This window comes from Microtus pennsylvanicus, chromosome 5, assembly GCF_037038515.1.
Source record: "Microtus pennsylvanicus isolate mMicPen1 chromosome 5, mMicPen1.hap1, whole genome shotgun sequence".
NCBI classification, from domain to species: domain Eukaryota; kingdom Metazoa; phylum Chordata; class Mammalia; order Rodentia; family Cricetidae; genus Microtus; species Microtus pennsylvanicus.
The window spans coordinates 135,091,056-135,113,282 of NC_134583.1; the positions used below are offsets into that span (position 1 = coordinate 135,091,056).

A 22,227-nucleotide genomic window follows, 5' to 3' on the forward strand; every position below is an offset into this window, starting at 1 on the left:
AGGAGTGAGAGAAGGAGGAGGACATCAGGGCCAGCCACTCCAGCCACCCCAGCCACCCCAGCCACCCAACAACCCAGCCACCCAACCACCCAGCTACACGGTTAGAAATGGAGTAAGAAGTAAAGAAAGATACACAGGAATAGAGAAAGGTCAGAGGCAAAAGATAGGCAGGATGATTTAAGAAAAGCTGGCTAGAAACAAGCCAAGCTAAGGCTGGGCATTCATAAGAAAGAATAAGCCCGTGTCTTGATTTGGTAGCTGGGTGGCGGGCCCCCCAAAGAATAAAGAGCTAAAAGAGTAGAGAGTAAAAACAGCCAACTACAGAGGGTTTCTATGAATTCAAGGCCAGCCTGGACACTGGAGTAAAACAAGACCCTGCCTCAAAGAAACAAAAGCAAGGGGCTAAACAGATGGTTCAACGCTCAGAGTGAACAGAGGACCTGGTTCAGGCCCGGGTACCCATGCGGGGCAGCTTACAACTAACTGCCTGTAACTCCAGTTCCAGAGAAATCTGATGTCACTGCCCCCGCGGGCACCGGCACCCTCATACATATACCCGCACAGACACACATAATTAAAAAGTGAACAGAAACAAAACATCCTTCTACATGTGTGTCTATGCAGAGTGGACAGGAGAAAGTCAAGGTAGACCGTAACACATTCTGCATGTATGTGGCTGAGCTCCATATCTGTTCAACATGCCACTGGCACCAGGGCCCAAACTCCCCACAGGCAGCCCTGGGGACCGGGCTGTGCAGCGGCTAGGAAACGCCTACTGCAGCTCTCACCGGGCTGGTAGACCGCTGTGCGAGCTCTGGCTGACCCTGTCCTTCTGTCGGTAAAGCTCTACCAAGTGTAACCGTATCCAGTTGTTACAGGGTACACGGCCGCTGTGGTCTTAATGCAGTAGTTATGACAGGTGAGACAGGGTAAGGGTCAAAGGCTGGAGGGTTTGCTAAAGGCCTGTCTCACAAAGACCACGCCGCCAGTCTCGGGATTCTGTGCTATGCCCTTATTTGCTTATTTTACATCAGACATGGTCTCCCTGTGCAAGCCAGACTGGCCTCAGACTCACATTCCTGCATTGCCCTAGAGTGTTGGGATTATAGACTTCTTCTTTTTCTTATTTTCAGCTTCAATTCTTTTGAGATTATAATTTAAATACAACATTTTCCTTTATCTTTTCTTCCTCCCCTAACAGCACCCCACCAATCCATGGTCTCTGTTTAAATTACTTGTTGTTATATGCATAATATGTTTGTATGCACATATATATATATCCCTAACATAACCTGTTCTGTCCGTATGTTATCCGTATGTATGTTTTCAGGGCTGATCATTTAGCACTGGAAGACCAGTTGGTGTGTTCTTCCTTCTGGGGAGATCACCTCTCCGAGAGTTCCCGGACTTCCTCGGTTGCCTATAGTTCCCTGTAAGGGTGAGGCTGTGCGGGCTCCTCCCGGTGCACTTTGGCATGTCTGCTGGTGTTACTTTTATTTGGCTCATGTTTGGGCAGTCATGTGGGTGAGACTTTAGGTGTGTAGCTTCTGATGTCAGCAGGGACACAGTCTCACAGCAAGCTTGCTGATCCCCCAGAAAGTTTTTGTTTTGTTTTTGTTTTTCGAGACAGGGTTTCTCTGTATAACCGCTCTGACCTTCCTGGAACTCACAGATCCACCCACCTCTGCCTCCAGAGTGCTGGTATTAAAGATGTGCGTCATCACCAACTGCCTGCACAAGATTTTTTAAAAAGGCAGAGGCAGGCGGATCTCTGTGATTTCGAGATCTTTGTGATTCTGTGATCTACAATAGCTAGTTCCAGGACAGGCTCCAAAACTACAGAGAAACCCTGTCTTGAACAACCAAAAAAAACAAAAACAAACAAAACAAAACTTTAGAAGCTGATTGATTGGTTGGCAGCCAGGGATACTTGGACCATCATCAGGAGTCTCCCAGGAAGCATGTAAGGACTCAGATAGCTTTAAGAAGGCAGAGGAAGAGAATTGATGGCTTGAGAAATAGAAGGGTTCTAAAGCGACGATAATCGGAAATCAAGGTTTGAACAAAAACTCAAACATCCACTAGATGTTCTGCAGTGAGCTCCTCTCAACAGCCCACATTCTGAACACATCATGGCTTGGATTCTGAGGGGCTTTGGTGAGTGTTGTGTTTAGCTGTACAGTAAGTAGACAGGTCATTAAAGTGGGCAGTTTGGGGAGGGGAACCAGAGAAAGCCCTGAAGTGTTCTTAAGCCAACTTTCCTAGCCGGTTCTTCGGTGAATCACTTGTATTTCCTGGGTCTTGGTGTTCTTGGCTCTCAGGTAAGACCACAGTAAATCAGCAGAACTTCCCTGCCCTGATATTTCTACAGGTCCTGAGCAAGAGTCACCTTGGCCACAGAGACACAGGTAAGGAAGTCAGCATTCAGGCTAGTGCAAGGCTAGGTCTGGGAAGAGAGAAGCCATGACCTTTTAACCTCTGAGAGCCCAAGTTGGCATAAATGAGCTGACCACACAAGACCTCAGGTATCAGATGACTGTGACTGAGGTGACGTCACGGTCAGTTCAAGCGCAGCTCATAAAGTATATTTATTACTTGAGTACATGCAAGCTAAAAAAAAAAACTCACTTTTAAACTTTTGTTTTTATGGTACTAGGACCTCAGACACGCTAGGAAGGTGCTCTGCCAGTGAGCTACACTCTTAAGCCTGACTGTAACTTTCTACGACAGCTTAGATAGCATTTGGGTGGCCTGCATGTCCTCATAAATCCGTGTCTGACTCAGACACGGAGAAAGGCTAATTGGTTCATTTCTTTGTGAAGGACAGAGAAGTTGGATCGGATGAGGCATCAGGTTCGCCTACGGACTCCTTGACACAAACAACAGCGAGTGCTCCTTCCTTTCTCTCTGGTACCGCAGAGGCTGACGGACCTTCTGAGTCTTAGACTTCCATGAGCAGCCCCACCACCCTGGCGATCAGATCTCCCACACAGGCCAACCAGCGAGGTTGGTCCCAAACCTGGTGACACTTGGTTAGGAGCCAAGGAAAGCACCTTGATGCCAAGGACCAGCCTGACAAGGCAGCCGCCTGCCCTCTACCATGTGCCGGGAAACGCTGCTATCAGGCTAGAGACCCGTACCCACAAACCACCAAGGCTGTCATCTCAAGCCTGAGAACCCACTGGCCAGGTCCACAACACAAATTTCTGCCTCAGCTCAACCTGAAGTTAGAGCCCCAAGACAGCTCGGAACATGAAACCCTCAGGTTGGCTACAGCTTCTGCCTGAGTCCACCTGAATGACGGAACATGCTTGGCCACACAGATCACAAAGACTGGTCCAGGAGAGGCTGGACACGACAGCCCTGCATGGTAGACGTGCAGAAGAACACCACTGTAGTAATATGTTCAGGCTTCTGTCTCTTCTACACAAACTTCCTATCTATGGCCACCATGGAGTCTTCTTGGCACAAGCTTTATGTTAGAGGGAGAGTTGGTGCAGATTTAGGAGTGAACAAAAGCCTTTTTAGAAGCAGCAGAAATTTTACTGAAAATTTTGTCACATTAGAAAACAAAGAGGGGCCGGGGGTGGTGGCGCGCGCCTTTAATCCCAGCACTTGGGAGGCAGAGGCAGGCGGATCTCTGTGAGTTCAAGACCAGCCTGGTCTACAAGAGCTAGTTCCAGGACAGGCTCCAAAAACCACAGAGAAACCCTGTCTCGAAAAACCAAACAAAAAAAAAAAAGAAAGAAAGAAAGAAAGAAAGAAAGAAAGAAAGAAAGAAAAAAGAAAACAAAGAGGGGCTGGAGAAAGTCAGTGGAGCACTCGCTATCCCAGCAGCTAATCCCATGAAGAGACGAGTCTGTAGTGGTGTGCACATGAAGAGACGAGTGTGGTGGTGTGCACATGAAGAGACGAGTGTGGTGGTGTGCACATGAAGAGACGAGTCTGTAGTGGTGTGCACATGAAGAGATGAGTGTGGTGGTGTGCACATGAAGAGATGAGTGTGGTGGTGTGCACATGAAGAGACGAGTGTGGTGGTGTGCACATGAAGAGACGAGTGTAGTGGTGTGCACATGAAGAGACGAGTGTGGTGGTGTGCACATGAAGAGACGAGTCTGTAGTGGTGTGCACATGAAGAGATGAGTGTGGTGGTGTGCACATGAAGAGACGAGTGTGGTGGTGTGCACACACAATCTCAGCACTGATGCGGGGTTGGGAGCGAGACAGGAGCCAGCTGGCCGGCCAGTCTAGCCTGCTCAGTGGGTCCCAGGTCCCAATGGGAGGCTGTGCCTCAAAAATAAAGTGAAATGAAACTGAGGTCAGACTCTGAAAAACACACACAGATACAGACACACACACTCACACACAATACATACATTACACACATCACACACACTACACACATTCACACACACGTCACACACATTTACACACACACCACACATACACCACATACATTCACACATACACCACACACATATTCACACATTCACACACACAATACACACTCACATATACATACACATATTCACACACATATATATGATACATACACAGAATATACATATTCATACATAGAATACACATATTCACACACATATACATACACACATTCACACACGCGCACATACAGGAGATTTGGGTCATCAGTGAAGTCCTGTTAGTGTAAGAGAATGACTTAGACTAATTACTTATAAAAAATGCCATTGGATTATGCAATCTATAGAAAGCTTCATATTTACATTTATAATGCTGTAAATAAATAGTATAAGTAGTGCTTATTAGCGCAAATAAGAAATAAGAAATAGGGCCAAGCATAGTGCTGCATGCCTTTAATCCCAGTACTCAGGAGGCATAGACAGGCAGGTCTCTGCGAGTTCAAGGCCAACCTGGTCTACAGAGTGAGTTCCAGGATAGTCAGGGCTACATAGAGAAACCCTATCTCAAAAAACAAAACAAACAAAAAAAAACTAAAACTAAAATGAATAAATAAAAAGGAAGAAAGTTTTAGGTTTCATTTACTTGTCAGATGCCTGGTCAACCTTTAAGTTAAGCACGGCCCCTGATGATGGCCACAGAAGCCTGTAAAATACCGGCTTTGAAGACAATGCCACTCAAACCCTGGCCTTGCCAAAATGATCTGTAAGCTTTCATACAAGCTGCCCTTGGTCCTTAGATTACTCTTCTGTTTTTACATAATCTATTTATTTCATGTGTCATGGTACACATTGGAAGTCAGGGGACAACTTGAGAAGGTTTCTTATCTTCTAACATGTGTCCAGGCTGTCCTCAGTCTCGGGGGCAGCTACTTTAACAGCTGAACCATCTTGCCAGCCCTAACTTACTTATTTGTGGCTACAGATTGGTAAAAAGTATTTTAAAGAGGCATACCTACAAAGTATGATGGCAATAAAAGTGAATTAATGATTACAGCCATCTTCACTCTTAATTAGATATCTCTGACCGTAGGAACTTGACAGAGAAGAAGACTGGTGTATGAACTAGTGCCAGCAACAGGATCATGTGATTGTCATAATGTACAGGAAGAAAAGCTCCCAAAGATGCATGTCCTGCGATGTCAAAAGAGGTGAGCATTGATAGGACTGAGTTGGGGAGGAGTTTACAAGGGAGCCAGCATTCTCTCCTCCCTTTCCTTTCTTCTTGCTTCCTTCTCATCCATCCATCCATCCATCCATCCACCCACCCTCCCACCCTCCCATCCATCCATCCATCCATCCATCCATCCACCCTCTCACCCTTCCATCCACCTATCCCCCTACTCACCCACCCACCTACCCATCCATCCACCCTCCCACCCTCCCATCCATCCATCCATCCATCCATCCAAACACCCATTTATCCATCCAAATGTCCACTCCCCCATTTGCCCACCTCTATACTTTAGCTCCCAGTGCTTTAGCTCCCTGATACATTTTTCAACAGGTGGTTGACAGTAAACATGACACAAACACATAAGAACTTCAGATAATGGGAGGAAATGGTTCTAGGGAGAGAGAAAACATTGCCAGGGGACATAAGATGGTCTGGGGTCAGGGTTGGGCTAGATGCCCAAGGAGGATGCTCTAGGTGCTAACAGGCAGTTGACTGCTGAATGACAAGGATGCTGACATCTGGTGAGAGATGCTCCATGCAGAATGAAGAGGATGCAAAAGACTCACTACGGGAAAGCACAGGCCTGTGGGACAGAGAGACTGGCAGGGAAGGAATGAAAAGGAGGGGGATACAAAGTTGCCTGTGAAAACCAAGATAAGGGAAACTGATAGGGCTACGCAGTTCTGCAGTGCAGGGGTCAAACAAACCCAGTCCAGCAAACTTTTCCCCTTACATTTTAAAATTCTTTGCAAAACACAAAGGAAACCTGGATATCTCCACCCTGCCCCCTTTGCGATTTAAACTTTGTTATGTAAGAGCCTGTGCTTTTCATCCCGTGCCAGACTCGATACATTTGGCATCCTTAACCCGCTGCCCAAACAAAGCAAACGCTGTCTTGAATTCTGTTAGAGGATGTTCTGAGCCCCACCAAGCACAGTTCTCTGTCTTTTCAAGTGTGTTTATTTGGACAAGGTACACGGACATGAGTGGGGGTGCAAGGAGCCAGCTGCACAGAACCAAGACAATTGTAGAAAATTCCTATTTAGCCGTGAGGGAAGATAAAAGAGGCCTTGAGCATAGGCAAGTACCTCTGCTTCAGCTAATCTTTATGAGCAAAACATGGCCGTGACATGAACCAGCAACATGGAGAGGCCACAGCCATGGATTTGCCAAAATCTCTGCAGTGCGGAGAATGATAAAGGCATCAGGGTGGGTGCCCTTTCACCTCAGCCCTTCTCTGGGACTACTCCTAGCCTCTCTGGCTTCAGGCACAGGCAGATCTGATCATCTAGGTTCACTAGTCTCCAACTAGTTTGGCTTTAACGTTGCTTTTGTTAAAAATATTATGTATATGTTTCTCTGTGTGTGTGCGCGTGCGTGTGCGCGTGCGTGTGCGCGTATGTGTGTGTGAAGGCCAGAAGAGAGCATCGGGTCCTCAGGAGCTGGGTTATAGGGAGTTATGAGCCGCCTGACGTGGGCACTAGGAACTAAATTCAGGTTCCCTGGAGGAGTAGCAAATGCTATTGACCCCGAAGCCAGCACTCCAGCCCCGTAAGTCGGTTCTAAAGCCCCCAGTTCTGAGCCCACGTAGCTGCATGTTACATGTCTCCCACCATCTTTGCTTTCTCGGGTAAAGACGACAACAGCTGCCTCTATTTCTTCTCAGGGGCTTGGAGATCATTTTTGTCAAAACTACCAACTCTTCATCTTGGTTTCTTCAGACCCGAAGGGTGACCCTTTCAGGTCAGGAACAAAAAATACTCTATGCCCCGACCATGGTGACACCTGCCTTTTCTGAACATGCCTTTGGCGGAGAGCCATGAGGACTGACTGTATGTCTACAGATGACTAATAACGTCCCCCAAAACACACACACACTCTCTGTAGGTCCCACCCATATCCCCAGGTCTTTGCTTTACTCTGGACTATCCTGGGAATAAAATCTCTGCGACCGACTCACACAGTGAATGACAGGCTGTCTGTGAGTGACAGGGCTGCTCTGAGGACTCCCGTGCGCAGAGCCTGAGCTGAGGCTGTGAACTGAAGCATGAGCCTAGGACGACCCCTGACTTCCTTATTTCTCACTAAGACATCGTTACTCCAACCCGTTCATCGTCACACCCCATGTCTCAGTACCTGCCTCAGAAGACGAGGAACCTGCAGTGAGACCACCTGACCCTGCAGTGTGTCTCAGTTCTGAGCCTCCACACCAAGACTTGTGAGAAGGAACACAGGTCTGTTCACTTCTAACGGCAAACTTCCGCAGGCTGACAGTGTCTGAGGGGATGTGAAGATTTGCCTTTGGGGTTCATAGGCTTTTCATCTTACTGAAGCCAGAGGCAGCGTTAGTCTGTGGGGCTTTCGGTGCCAGCAGAAATTCAATTTCTGGGCCTCATGAATAAGAATGTATAAGCTTTCTTCCCTTCCAAATCCTATAACCCACAGACCCACGTCTTCTGCATTCTTCAAAGTGCCTGTCAGCCTCTGAAACAGAACACCTGCCCCAGTGGAACCAGACAGGTCCTTCTGAAGAAATGCACAGACCAGACCCATAGACACACCTAGCAGGTGAGTGTTCTGGAACAATCTCTCAAAGCACAATGCTTTTGGTGTGGAGAACATTAAAATCAAAGAGCTGGAATACCTGGGGCAGTCTGGCCGACCTTCCCTACCCTCCTGTCTAACCCATTCTGCTCTCCTCTCACAGGGCAAACTCGGCTTTCTTCTCTGCCAAAGCCCACGGTAAAAGTTTGAGCCATTGCTCTGACCTCCCCCTCCTGTCTGTGTGGGAGCTGGACATAAAGTCATTCTAGGGGTAATCACACTGGGTTCAGAAGAGTCAGGAGGAAAGGATGCTCCAAGCCCAGAAACATCTGGAAAGCCAGGTCTGACCGGATTCCTTCCAGGAGACAGATGTGCTTGCCCTGCCCTGCTGTGCACAGTCGTCCCTTCTCCACCACAACAAAGCATGAAGGCGGAGTTTCTTTCCCTCGGGTCTCTGGCCATTCCTTTAAAATAGGCTGTGTCGTCTAAAACTGGAAATAAATTTGTTGTGGGTTTGTTATGGGAGTGTTGGCTGTGACTCCCACTCCTGCCTTTCCAGCCCCACGACAGACAGCCAGGCATCCTGCAGGCCAAGCTCCTGGGTGGTCTCTCCCAGGGCCATCACTGCTGAGCACAACTGTGCTACACCCTAAGAGCAAATGACCTAAACTATTAAAGTTCTCTGTGCTTGTGGACCTGAGGCTTAGTGAGTGGGGGTGAATTTTACCAAAGAGGAAGTGTTTTAGGAGCACATAGGACACTCTGGTACACATGACACACTGGCCTCCGGGTGGAGGTCAGCACACTTATTTCTCAGTCAAAAGCAGAACTCTGATGGTAAGACTGTGGCCTAGTCTAGTTCTATGGCTAGAATGGATTCCTGCAAACCAAGGGGGCCCAGCTCCCTGTCCCAGCTGCGATGGAGCAGTATATGCTATCCTGCTTGGCCAGCTGCTCATGGAGATCACAACCACACCTTGTTCCTTGGAGAAACACCATAAACGGTGGCAAACACAGCTTCTAAGAGACCGCTATTTCACGAGACTGAGTATAGAGCTAGGAAATCTCCAGCTACTGCTGGGGCGACCTGCGTTTGTAATTTGTAATCTTTGGGAGTAAACAGATAGTAGCATGTGCTCAAGGTAGAAGAAACAAATTAATGGACAAAAAATGTCCAGCCACTGACTCTTTGTTACCAGTGAAGTAGAATAAAAGGCTGTGAGCGGTAGTATTTCATTGACAAAACACTAAGAGCCCATTCTAGTTAGAGACCTCCTGAGATGGGGGTGCGGAATCTGGAGGACTGGGAGATGGAAACATTCATTTGCAGGTCCCAGAAGTTAAAAACAACCAACCACCCCAAACCAGACAAACAAATGGAAGCCTCAGGTTTGCCGAGACACACCCAACACCCACATATCAAAACACCTTTATCTGCAGGGTGAATGAGCTGCGGTTCCTCCTTTGCTCTGTAGGATGCCTCACAGTGTGAGTTTCTTTTTCTTGTTAAATAGTAGTTCCCAGGATGCCTGACTTCTACACAACACAACACTGGCAAAATACCAGAGGGCTTTGAGAGGAAAGGAAAAGGAGATGCGCGTGAGCACACACACATACACACACGCGTGTGCGCGCACACCTCTGCAAATACAAGCCAGACAAACCCAAACCAAAATGATCAGGCTAGAATGTCTGTCCAGTTACTCTCCTTGGGTTCTGCAGAACTCCTTCAGGTTGGTCCCCACCCCGCCCCCAACCAAGGACGGGCAGCAGGAGATCTCAGAGGAGAATTCTCCAGAGCAGAGGTTCACAACGGGGTGCTGGAGCCCCACTGGGAGTCTCTGGCGCTGTCTGGAGACACCGGAGGCTGTGACTGCAGAGGGACTACTGTCACCTGGCAAGTACAGCCCAAGCCTGATGTGAAACATCTTTCAGGACAGTCCCCAGCCACAAAGAATGACTCCAGCGGTGTAAAGGCTGAAGAACCCTGGTCTGAAGGGCTCTGCAGACCCGAGGCAGATCACAGGGCCCAGGAGGTCCTGATTGCCCTGTGTTTCAGATGAGCTAGCCAGAGAGGAAAGCCCTCTGAGGCCCTGGTGCAACTTTCCCTGTGGCTGTTAGATGAACCAGGGACACTAAACTCACTGACCCGTGAAAATGCTGAAGCCACCCACTTAAAACATCTGCTCACCAGTCCATTCCCAGGTCTACAGGAGGCCTGGCGCAGAAACCTTCTCAAAAGTAATTCATGCCTCTGAGTCTGGCCACATCAACAGCTGGAAGCACCTCACAACCCAACCAGCCTTTTGATCCACTACCGAATGGCAACAATTATATTTTAATTAGTTATTTTTCATCTACTTGTCAGAACCTGTTTGGGTCATCCAAACGACTTCATATCCTCCTAACATTCCTCTGCAGCCTCAGGGAGCAGCTCAGATTTCTAAGCCTCTCCCCTCCCTCATCCATTTCCATCACAGTTGGGGTAACTTTCTCGCCTCATTTCCTCCTCAGAGCCAGTACACCACACTTTAAACCGTTCCCCTCCCCACACACATTATAATACACTTTTGAATGCAACTGTCCCAACAGCTAGGTTTTTAGGAAAACTATTTTTATTAGGAATACTATTTTTCCTATACAGACCAGACTCCTCTCCCTGTGAGAGCTGGTGAGAGGTTACACACCCAGGGCTCTTTCAGACGGCAGCTGAGACAAACAAGAACGCTCTCCAAACACACTGATCTTCATTCACAGTCCTGGGAGGGGGGTAACTAAAGAAAAGCACTCACAGGGCACAGCAGCGAGGACAGTAGGGTTCCAAGTCACCTTCACCACCAAATGCCCTCAACCACGGCTCTAAAGTACTTTCTTTTTCTCAAAAGCAAATTCCTCAGAGCTCTGCAGCCCCAAAGCACACACACAACCAAGCCAAAAGCCTAAAAACACTTTTTTTTTTTAAATTCATGGGAGTAATTGCACCAAACACAGCTCTTGTTTTTAAACCCCCGACAGCCTCTGGCAGGACCTGCCTAGTCTCTTTAGATCTGTATCTGAGAGATAGATGGTCCATGGTCCAACTATGTCGCAACAGAAAAAAAAACAAGAAATAAAAGGCATTCGGGATAATAGAATAATAGAAGCCTCTGTTGCTACCAAGCAACCCAAAATATGTGGAGCTTCCCAGTGGCCCCCAAGCCTGCCCAGGAAGCCAGAGATTTAACAACTACCTCCTAAGGGGAAGGACACCTTTGCAATGCCCGCTTTACCTTGCGCCAGGGTTCCTTTGGGTTTGATCCTGTTCCTCAGCTCTCCTGGGCAGGACTCCTTTGGGCTGCCAGCTCAGAACACTCTGGAAATGCCAGACCTCAGGCGGGTAGACTGAGGCCTCTGCCTGTCTGCCTGCCGGCCCGCCTGGCTTACACACCAGGCTTCTCTGAGAAGCTAGGCTGCAGCCACGCACATCTCTCCAGAGACTCACACAGGAAACCAGAGCAGTTGTGGCAGGATCCTCGGTCCGCTCACCGCCTCCTCTGCTTGCTTCACTGACTAAACACACCAGCCGCCACGACGGGCCAGTCCATGTTCCAGAAAAGGAGGGGGGTAGACATTCTTTCCTTCGTTAAAGGCAGGTGAGGAAAGTACCATTTCCTCACCGCCACTCACGATTAACTCCGTTGTTAATCTGACAGTCACGCTCCCCAGGACGGTCCTGAAATGAGACTAGGGCTTTTAAGCACGGTGTTTTAGGTTGGAGACAGGGAAAGGTGTGTGGCAAGCATGGCTCGCACACCAGCTTTCTCGTCCAAGTGGCTGCTCTGGAGACACGTTAGGAAGCTTTGTGCAAAAGTGAAATAAAACTGAGTTCAACTTTGGACATGCACTCCAGCCTGCAGAACTCTGCAGCGGGGCCGAGTGGAAACGCCATCTAAGGAGGACTTACTTGTCAGCCTGGCTCCAACTGCTACTTTACGTTTATTTATTTATTTGTTGTGTGTGTAGAAGGGTGTCATGGAGCAAGGGTGGAAGTCAGAGGACAAGTGGCAGGGGCCAGTCTCCCCCCTGCACCCCCCCCCCGCTTCCATCATTATCAGGCTTGGTAGCAAGCACCTTTACATCGCCAGCCCTATACTGCATTTTTAGTGCGTGCATGCGTGCATGAGTGTGTGCATGCGTGCATGAGTGTGTGCGTGTGTGTGCATGCGTGCGTGTGTGTGAGTGTGTGTGTGTGCGCGCGTGTGTGTGAGTGTGTGTGCGTGTGCATGTGTGTGTCTGTTGGGGAGGTGGTGCTAAATGACCACCATGCTCTGGGAACTTTATACATATTATCTCATTTTCAATTAAAACGTTCTTCAGGAATCTCAGGTGAACCCGTGACAGAGAGATCACCGGCTCACGTGAACACACAACTAACCAGAACCAGACAAGTCTACTTAGGATGAGGCAGCTCCCTCTGAAGGACCCTTCCTTAGGACAGAGGCAAGATTCTGTATTAACTCTGGTCACCTTCGACAAGACGAAGATGATTTAGGGAAAACCATAGCAATTACTGGGCCATAGGGACCAACATATCAGAAGACCCTTCTCTATCCAATGGGATCTCCCTGAGCTGGTTGGAAGCAGTCCTAAGCAGTGCTGGGGAAATATAAAAGTTTTGGGAGCATAGCTGAGCCTATGAGACGAAGATGAAGCTGTTAGTTGCACATAGCTGAGCCTATGAGACGAAGATAAAGCTGTTAGTTGCACATAGCTGAGCCTATGAGATGAAGATGAAGCTGTTAGTTGCACATTCTAACAATTGCAGGGTGTTCACCAGAGTACTGGTGTGTTTTCTTCTAAAGAGTCAAAGCCTCAGAGTGGCACCTGTGGGTGACTTACCCCAGAATTATAGCAGCTCTGAGCCATTAGCCCACACTCCCCCAGGCCTCTCTGCTTGAACCCCCTACCCAGGCTCTCTGGGGTAGAATCTGAGGACCGACAGAGGGGCTGGAGCGATGGCTACAGATAACGCTCTCCCAGAAGATGCCAGCTTGGATTCCAGCACCCATGTCAGTAGCTGACAACCACCTGAGACTCCAGTGTCCTTTGCTAGCCCCAAAGGCACCATCGCAGCACGCACGCACGCACACACACACACACACACACACACACACAGTTCGTGTTGTGGTGACAGCACTGAGCATGAGTTTGGCTCATTGCATCGCAAGTGCACATGTGCTATAGTTGATAATGGACATGAACCACAAGCTGACATGGAAACTCACTCTGTACATGTGACATCCAGGTGACTCTTTCGCACCATGGATCCTCTGGATTCCTAGCATCTCTGGTTGGGGACATGGATAGCAGCCAATGCTTGTTAGAAGAGTGAAGGAATCTGTCCTTCACTGAGGACAATGGGTCCCAGTCACATGGCTGTAAGCAACCTTGGCATTAAAATTGGGCTTGCTCCCCATCAATTTTCAATTTTTCTACCTCGCCTAAATGTGGATTATCTGTTTCTTGCCCAGATTTTACTCATGTAACTACCTCTGTGATCTTGAGTTGGGGGAGAGAGAAATAGCCATCTTCAGGGCTTACTGAGAAAAAAATCCAAATTTGTGAGTCTCCTCATGAAAAGGATAAAAAAAAAAAGTCAATGCCATAGGGAGTTTGGAGACTCAAGTAACACACGGGGGTGGGCAGGCCTCAATGGTTCACTACAAACTGCCTTTCCAACAGGCAGGTCCCTGTTCGTCTCAGTGGACATGATTTGGAGAAACCAAACGAGGAGAACCTAGTCAAAGGTGGAACCTACAAGAGGTGACATAGGAGTTCAGAAACTGGGCTGTGATGGCGGCTGATAAATCTGTAAAGTCACCCGAGATCACCAGATCATTCTTGACACGGGTGGATTTTGCAATGCATAAATAGAACGAATATTAATCACTGAGTACTTGGCTAAACCCTGCTTCAAGGAGACTCTGTGTTAAAGCCAAGGACTCAGACGACCTTTTCATCATCCCCTGCGATATCCATCACAGTCACCATGAATCCAGGCCTGTCAGCTCCAAGTGCCAGCATGATGGAGGACAGCCCAGCAGAGCAGCAAGAAGCCTGCAGGGGTTGGCACTAAACAAATTAGACCAAAGTGAAGCAGGGGTGGGGGCATTAGTGGGCAGGGAGGCAGCTAAAGAACCATTTGTTTTACATGTTGGGTGCTGAGGAAGTTGCGGGTATGTGATCTTTCATGTTTTTGGTTGAAGGCCATGGGGAAATTCGTAATGAGAAAATGAACCATTCATGATCGCATTGCTAACTGCTAGATACCGGTGAAGACCAACAGAACATACTCTGCAGAGCCACGAGACACTGAGCTCATGGCCATAAGTGATGGAAACTAAAGCCAGTTCTAAGCATCATCCTGGCTCAGAACTGAATTTAAAATAGTGACCTATTTTATATGCACGTGTATTTGCCTGTGTGTGTTTCTGTATACAGCATGCATGGAGGAGCCCCAAAAGAGGGTGTTGGTCCCTTGGAACTGGAGCAACAAGCAGTTGTGAGTCACCATGGGTGCTGGGAACAGAACCTAGGTCCTCTGGAAAAGCAGTAAGTGCTCTTAACCGGTGAGCCTTGGCTCTAACTTCTTAACTGAGCAATGTAAATCATCTCATATGACTACCTCAGAAGTACATGGAGTGGGGTAGAAGGAGCAGCCTCCTTCCGGCACACAGGCTTATTAAAGCTATTGGCCTTTACAGAATCTGTTCCTTCCTTTGTATGTCCAAGAAATGAAAACAATTGATCAGCAAACAATCAAATCATTCCTTGAGGTCCATCATGCCAGATACTGCCTTGGGCAGCTCATCCCTTATCTGATCAATGCCTATCAAAGCAATTCTCACCATCCCCGTTTTACAGCTGAGGGTGCTGAGGCAGAGCCGAAGCTGAACAGTTCCAAGTGCAGCCAGACAAATGGACTCTGGTGTGTGTCACACAACCTCCCTCCTCCTGCCTCACTGCTGAGTGACACCAAGTCCCAGACTCTAGTTCTGCTACCGAAACGCATACAGTCTTGCATTTGGTTACAATGTGCGTCAAGACCCATTTGGGGGTCCAGTGAACCTTTCACAGGGGTTGCCTAAGGCCATCAGAAAACACAGATATGTACACTATGATTCCTAACAGTAGCAAAATTACAGTTATAAAGTAGCGATGAAAATAATTTTATGATTGGGGGTCACTACAACCTGAGGACCTGTGTTAAAGGGTCACAGCATTAGGAAGGTTGAGAACCACTGGGTTGCAGAGCATATGGCTGGTCTGTAAGCTGGTTCCAATGTCTGCTTTGAGGGGGAGAAATCCCTGCACCTGTTCATTGCCGCCAGGCTGGATGGGCTATGGTCTAACTCTTCCCTTCCTAGCTAGCTGGCAGCCAAGGACCAGGTCCATCTGCTGGAGCTGGCACGACAAAGTCAGGAAGCCGCAGTGTCCAGGAAGCCATCACACTGAGGTGTAACAGAGAACAGAGTGGGAGGAGCCTGCTTCTAGTGCAAGAGAGACGCGACGGGAGGCTGGTGTTCCGTCTGGTCCAGGGGATGCTCCCTCCATCACCCCTGCAGCCCAGGGCACCTTCCTGGTGGGCTTTGGACGACTGGCACAAATTTAACACACTTGTGCAAAGAGGTGAAGTGGACAAATGCACAAGGTCAAGATACCATGGGGGGTCACGGGGAGGTCAACCCGAGGAGACACCTTTTGTGTCACAAGTCCTTAAGAAGGGGAAGGGATTGCACAGACAAAATGCCCAGCAGAAGAGGCAGGCCGGTAGTGACCGGGTGTGATTAACTGCTCTGCTCAGGTCTCCAGCCATCCTTGACCTGCTTGGAAGATCCAAGTCATTCATGAGGATACTCTTTCTCAAAGAGAATGGTTCCTGCTGAACCCCAAAATTCAGCTCACCTTATTAAATCCAAATACTGTTAGTCTCTGTCTTAGGGTTTCTAGTGCTGTGAAGAAACACCATGACCATGGCACCCCTTAAAAGGAAATCATTTGACTGGGGTGGCTTATAGTTCAGGGATTGATTCCATTATCATCACAGTACAACACGGTGGTATGCAGGCAGACACAGTGCTGGAGAAATAGCTGAGTGGCCTACACCTTCACTTGCAGGCAACAGGAAGTGGTCTGAGACACTGTGTGTAGCTTGAGCATATATGAGACCTCAAAGCCCATGGTGACATACTTCCTCCATCCAGGTCACACTGCTCCAGCAACGCCACCCCTCCTAACAGTGCCACTCCTTTCAGAGTCCATTTTCTTCCAGACCATCACAGTCTCTAATGAAAAAAATGTGTGCTTAATTTTTAAATTTTTATTTTTATGTCTGTGGGTGTTTTGCCCACATATATATCTGTGTATTACTGTCTTAGTTAGGGTTCCTATTGCTGTGAAGAGACACTGTGATCATGACAACTCTTATAAAGGAAAATATTTAATTGGGGTTGACATAATTTCATAGGTTTGGTCCATTATTATCATAGCAGGAAACATGGTGGCAGGCAGGCAGACATGGTCCTAGAGAAGGAGCTGAGGGCTCTATATCTTGATCCACAGTCAACAGGAAGTGAACTGCATTCTATTCTGAGCATAGCTTGAGCAAAGGAGACCTCAAAGTTCACCCCCACAGTGACACACTTCCTCCAACAAGGTCACACCTTCTAATAGTGCCACTCCTTCTGGGGACATTTTCTTTCAAACCACCACAACCATGTGTATGTAATGGCTGCAGAAGCCAGAAGAGGGAGCACTATCTACCTGGAACTGGGGTTACGGACTCTTAGGAGACATTATAAGAATGTGAATTTTTCCTGGGGTCCTCTGGAGGAGCAGCCAGTGCTCTTAACTGCAGGGCCATCTCTCTAGTCTCCCCTCCCTTCCTATTTTGAGACAATCTTCTATTAACCCTGGCTCCTGAACTCTTTCTGTAGACCAAGTTGGCCTTGAACTCAGAGATCTGCCTGCCTCTCTATCCAAAGCACTAGGCTTAAAAGTATGTACCAGCATGCTGGCATGGAAAATAATTTTAAATAATAGTTCTTAAGCTTAAAACCTGATTAATCAGAAGAAAATGGCGCATTGTTTTCTAATGTTTTCTAACGTTTTATATGCGACTTAAATTAAGCAGTAAAATAAAATCATATGTTTAAAATCAAAGAGCGGCAAGGAAAATGTCCAGTTGACTTAGCTCTCTGAAGTCAGAAATCACTCTCAAAAACAAAACATCTTTTCAACTCAAGATAAATACAAATTTTTTTTCAAACTGCCATTTCCGGATAAGGAAGCTCCTCCATTTGTTCTGACAGGAAACAGGGTGATTTTTCCATAAATATCGAATCTTTACTGCTGTGAACAGTCTTTGGTTCCCTTGGCAACACATTTCCGCCAGTGTAAATGCCAGAGAGAAAGTGAGTGGCTGGGGTGGGGGGGGGCATTTATCATGTTAAGTGATTTGCTCCAAGGGGGGTGATTCCCGTTGTTAGAACAGAAGGGGTGAAGTTATTCTTTGCAAACAGCGGCACAGCTGACACTCACACAGGCCCTGTGTGGAATCTAAACTCAAGGTCACTTCCCGTTCAATACTCTATACCAACCAACTCATCCTCTAGGGTCAGCACCAGCTGCAAGTGGTGGCAATCCACGGTTCCAGGAAGAATCAAGTTCAGTTTCCCACAGTGAGAAAGAACCCAGTACCAACTGATCCACAGTAAGTTCAAGCCAGTGTGGGCTACAGACAAAGATACCAACAAACACGCTATCAGTTCCACCTCTCACTTTTGTGCCTTTCTCTCTCTCAGGCCTACCCAGTTAAACTATGAGAGAGAAGGATAGAACACAGGCAGGTAGGTACGAAGGCTACTTACTGATCCTGCCAGGGTGCATGCGTAACTGCATGTGTGTGTGTGTGTGTGTGTGTGTGTGTGTGTTTCTTTTTGTTCTTTTAAAACCCCAGAGGCATTTATAGACACAGAGTAACAGTATCCCAGCTGTCATCTTAGGGCTTTGCAAAGTGAGCAGATATGTTTGTTTATACACATGTGTATGTATGTATACATTCGAGCCGAGATGCAAATTAGGTATCATAAAATTCACATTATTAAAATTCACACTTCAGCATTTTTAAATATATTGACGAAATTGGGCAACTATCACTGCTGTCTAATCCTAAGATGTTTTTAGCACTTGTCCCCAAACCAAAAGCCCATCACCAGGTACTGCCCCCTTCCTTCTCCCAGTCCCAGTATGTCTCTGCATATTTGCCTGTTCCATACAGTTCACAAAAACAGAATCACGTGACCCATGATCTTTTATGCCTTGCTTCTTTTGTTTACTTTTGAGTGTCTTCAAGTTTTTCCATGGTGTAACATGAATCAGTATTTCACTCTTTTCCACGGCCAGGTAATATTCCATTATGTAGACATACTGTTATTTGCTTAGCCCATTTACAATGAAACCATTTTGAGCTGGGCAGGGCGGTATCATGGCCCCTAAAGTCCTACCAGCTCCACTTGTACCCGTCAGTCAAGACCATCTTGGGCAACATAGCAAGAGCCCATCTCCAAAACAGAGCAAAAAAGAGGAAGCCATTTCTCTAGTCCTAGCCATTCATCAATAGCCTGGAATGAGGGGACGAGGATGACCAGTGTCCCTATTGTCACTGAGCCTCAGGAGATCTTCTAGAACATCTGTGACTCTGGGAAGAGTCCCAGGCTAGAGCTCTGTGAAGAAAATGAGCCCTCGGATTGGAGAGGGCATTACCTATCTCCAATATTCTCGGACAGCCGTGCCAGGTGTCCTGGTAGCCTGCATCTGATTAACGAAGATGAAGCACCCTTTAGGCCTGACTCCACAGAAACACCACAGACCGCGAGCAGGCTCTTCGGGGCCATCACACACTAGCAAAAATAAAGCCATGGAGAAGCAAGTGTTCAGCTCCAGCCCAGGTGTAACGGGACGACTAATAAGACAGGCCACTCACTCCGCCAGGAGCAGTAAATTTAGGTTCTTCAGCAAGATGTACTTCAAGGCTAATTATCTGACTGTGGGTGGTGGCACGCAGAAGTGCACACGCTCCCACGTGTCCCTCCTTCTGAGAACCGAGAGACCTGTTTTCTAATTTCAGTCTGGCTAATTAGTTCCAGATTCCCAGCACGAGAGAGCGTCTCTATAAATGGAGGTCAGTAGTGATGGCCTTGACCACTTCGCAGGCCCCGCTGTGAGAATTAAACATGTATGAGGCGGCTTGCAAATGTTAAAAAATATTATAAAAGTCAGGACACTGTGGTGGCTCATTATCCCTGGAGCACGGAACCTCAACAGAGGGACTCAATCCTTTTCCCTTCCCAATCCTCAAAAATCTTTGTGCCCATAAAAAAGTTACAAAAAAAAAAATCCCACATTGGTCTGAGGACAGAACAGGCAGGACACCATTTGCTTCCAACGAGGCGAGGCGCGGGATCTCACCCCTGCTGCGCCTGTGCTGACACACAGGACAAGAAAGCAAGGGTTTGGAGTGTCACACTGTTTTCCGCGAAGCATGTCTTTGAAGGTGACAACCAGACCTTTGGTGTGAATGGCATGGGATAAACGATGTTGCTCTCCCCAGGTAACAAGCTAGTCCAAGACAAGACCAACTCATGCATGGTGTGACCAAAAACTTGCCTAAAACACCCACACCAAAAAACATGGGAGAGGTCTCTAATGTGACTTAAGCATTGGCCCCCACCCTATGTGAAAAAGCAATTTTTTAACCAGTTAAAAAGCCAGATAAAACAAAACCACTGGCTTTCAATCCTTTGGAAAAATCCAGGGAAAGGATTTGACTGGATCCTGTTAGGGCTCCATTTCCCACCTGCTGGGAGTCGAGCAGGGAGGGTTTAAGAGCAAGCCTGAAGCCTAAATCCCATCCAAATGAACCCAGCAAGAAAGGATGGGCCCTGCTTGTCTACATGGAGAGGCGGGGGGGGGGGGGGGGGCAATGGAGGAGTCTCACTAGGGCCGGGTTCTTCAGCTGCTGTTCAGACAGTAGCACACAGGCCCCAACAGTGCCCCAGGAAAGCAGGCATCACCGCTCATTCTGGAAAGACCAGATTCTACCAGCAGGTGCTGACTGATGGGAGAGGCCCTGCAACAGGAAGTCAGGGTGACCTAAGCAAGGGTAACAGAGACTGTTTCCCACCCCTGTCCGAGAACCAGAAGGGACAGAAGAATGTCCCTGGGGACAGCAGGCTGCAGGTGTCTCTTTAGGGAAGGAACTTGGGCAGAGGGAACAAAGGCTGGGGCCACTTGTTTTAAACGGACCAAGACAGTGAACAGTGACACAGAGTCTCTCTGGAGTGGAAGGGTTGCCAAGATGGCTTCAGAGAGAAGGAGGGGACATGGGACAAGCCCTTCCTCTTGGCTCTTAGAACTTTGTTTACAGTTTGCAGTGACTTCTTCACAATGAAGATGATGCTCAGCATCCGGAAAAGGGGTCTCCGGGAGGCATCCGCCAAAGAGGAGGGGGGATTTGTAGCAAAGGGAAGCCCTGTGCCCATTGGCACCCATGACTGACCTGAGCCACCTTGCAGCTTCCAGAGTGGGGGTGGGGACGGAGAAGAAACAGGCAAGGCTGAGTCCAAGGAGAGTTCAAAGAAGGACAGGAGGAGGAAGGTGATCAACAAATCCTAGTACCTCACTCTAATTTGCTCCTGGACTTCTTAATAAAGAAGCAGGCCATAGCCATCTTCAGAATGCCGTTTGGATGCACAGGTCAGTCCGTAAACACTTTAAGAAAGCTTAGATTTTTATTCACGTATCTTTTGTGTCAGAGGGGCACGCCAGTGGAAGTCTCTCCTTCCACCACAGGTCTCAGAGACCTGACTCTGCCATCAGGCACAGCAGCAGGCTTCTTTCCCACCCAGCCATCTCACAGGCCTCCTGGCAAACACTTCAAAGACACACCATTTACGACAAGATTGCACCCAAAGACAAAGTCACTGTTGAAAAGTCACAGGAAGTAAGGGACAATAAAAAGAGGTATGACGTAAACATGCCTGCCTGGACACACAGGCCAGTCTCCAGACAAAATGAGCCACAGGCTCGGACCCCTTGGAGAATTCACATACTGGAAAACACAGGGAATTTGGGAGTCAAGCGCCCACCCTGATCTCCATTAATGACAGGAGAGATGAAGATATTGAGAGGCTGGTTCAAGGTCCCCCAGTGGGTGAGTTCCAGAGTCAAGAGTAGATCCTGAGGCTCCCTATACCTTTCTCATTAAACCACCTGGTCTCCACTCACCCTCTCCCCTCAGGCTGAAGAAAGGTGGGGGTGGGGCGGGGCTGGGGCTGGGATAGGGTTCAGCTGGTACAGCACTTGTCTAGCATGCTTAACCTGAGTTCAAGCCTCCAGCACTACACACCCCAGGCATGCTGATCCACTCCCATAGTCCCAGCACTCAGGAGAAGGAAGTGGAGCACCAACAACCAGTTCAAGGCCATCCTCAGCTACTAGCGAGTCTGAGGTTAGCCTGGAATATGTGAGTCCCTGTCCCAAAATAATTCTTAAAAAACTCAAAAAGAAATGACAGACGTGAGGGTAGATGTCGTTCTGAAGGCTCCATGCATGCTCTGCCTCCGTGAGAAGAAGACAGCCCTGAAGATCTCCAGGAGAATCAGAGACACAACTGTGCCTGGACAGACTGTCTTGCAGCCCTTGGTTGCTTGGTGGTTCCTTAAAGGAACCACATGCAAGGGCCTTCACTCCCCTCAAATATTTATCGTCTTTCCACAGTGATGCTTGGGTCAACTCTTGGTTTTCTAGAAAGGGATGAGCAAATGATACCTCCACGGTGAGTCTCTGGGGCTGGGGTGTTAACTTCTTTAGAAAAGGTCTTCAGAGCTGTAACTAAGGCCTTGAGGAGACTATCTGAGTGATAGACATGACCTTATATGAAACAATGAGAAAGGCAGGAGGGCAACTGGCAGAGAGAGTGATGCTGAGAAGGCCTGCAGAGCAGGTGGGGTACCGGGAGGGATGCAGACA

At 48.0% G+C, this 22,227-nt stretch overlaps 1 protein-coding gene across 8 annotated transcripts in view; it reads right to left on the minus strand.

Moving 5' to 3' along the window:
• The window catches only part of Ablim1 (actin binding LIM protein 1), a 293,795-nt gene that overhangs the window by 71,974 nt on the left and 199,594 nt on the right, over positions 1–22,227 (minus strand). For 2 of the 8 annotated variants that reach the window (XM_075974522.1, XM_075974521.1), the window contains exon 1: positions 11,427–11,692. The exons of 4 other annotated variants lie outside the window; for them this stretch is intronic. The gene's annotated coding sequence lies outside the window, so the exon portion shown is untranslated. Of the gene's footprint in view, positions 1–11,426; positions 11,931–22,227 lie in introns of those variants that run through there. 2 more of the 8 variants (XM_075974523.1, XM_075974524.1) reach the window with 2 other exon arrangements.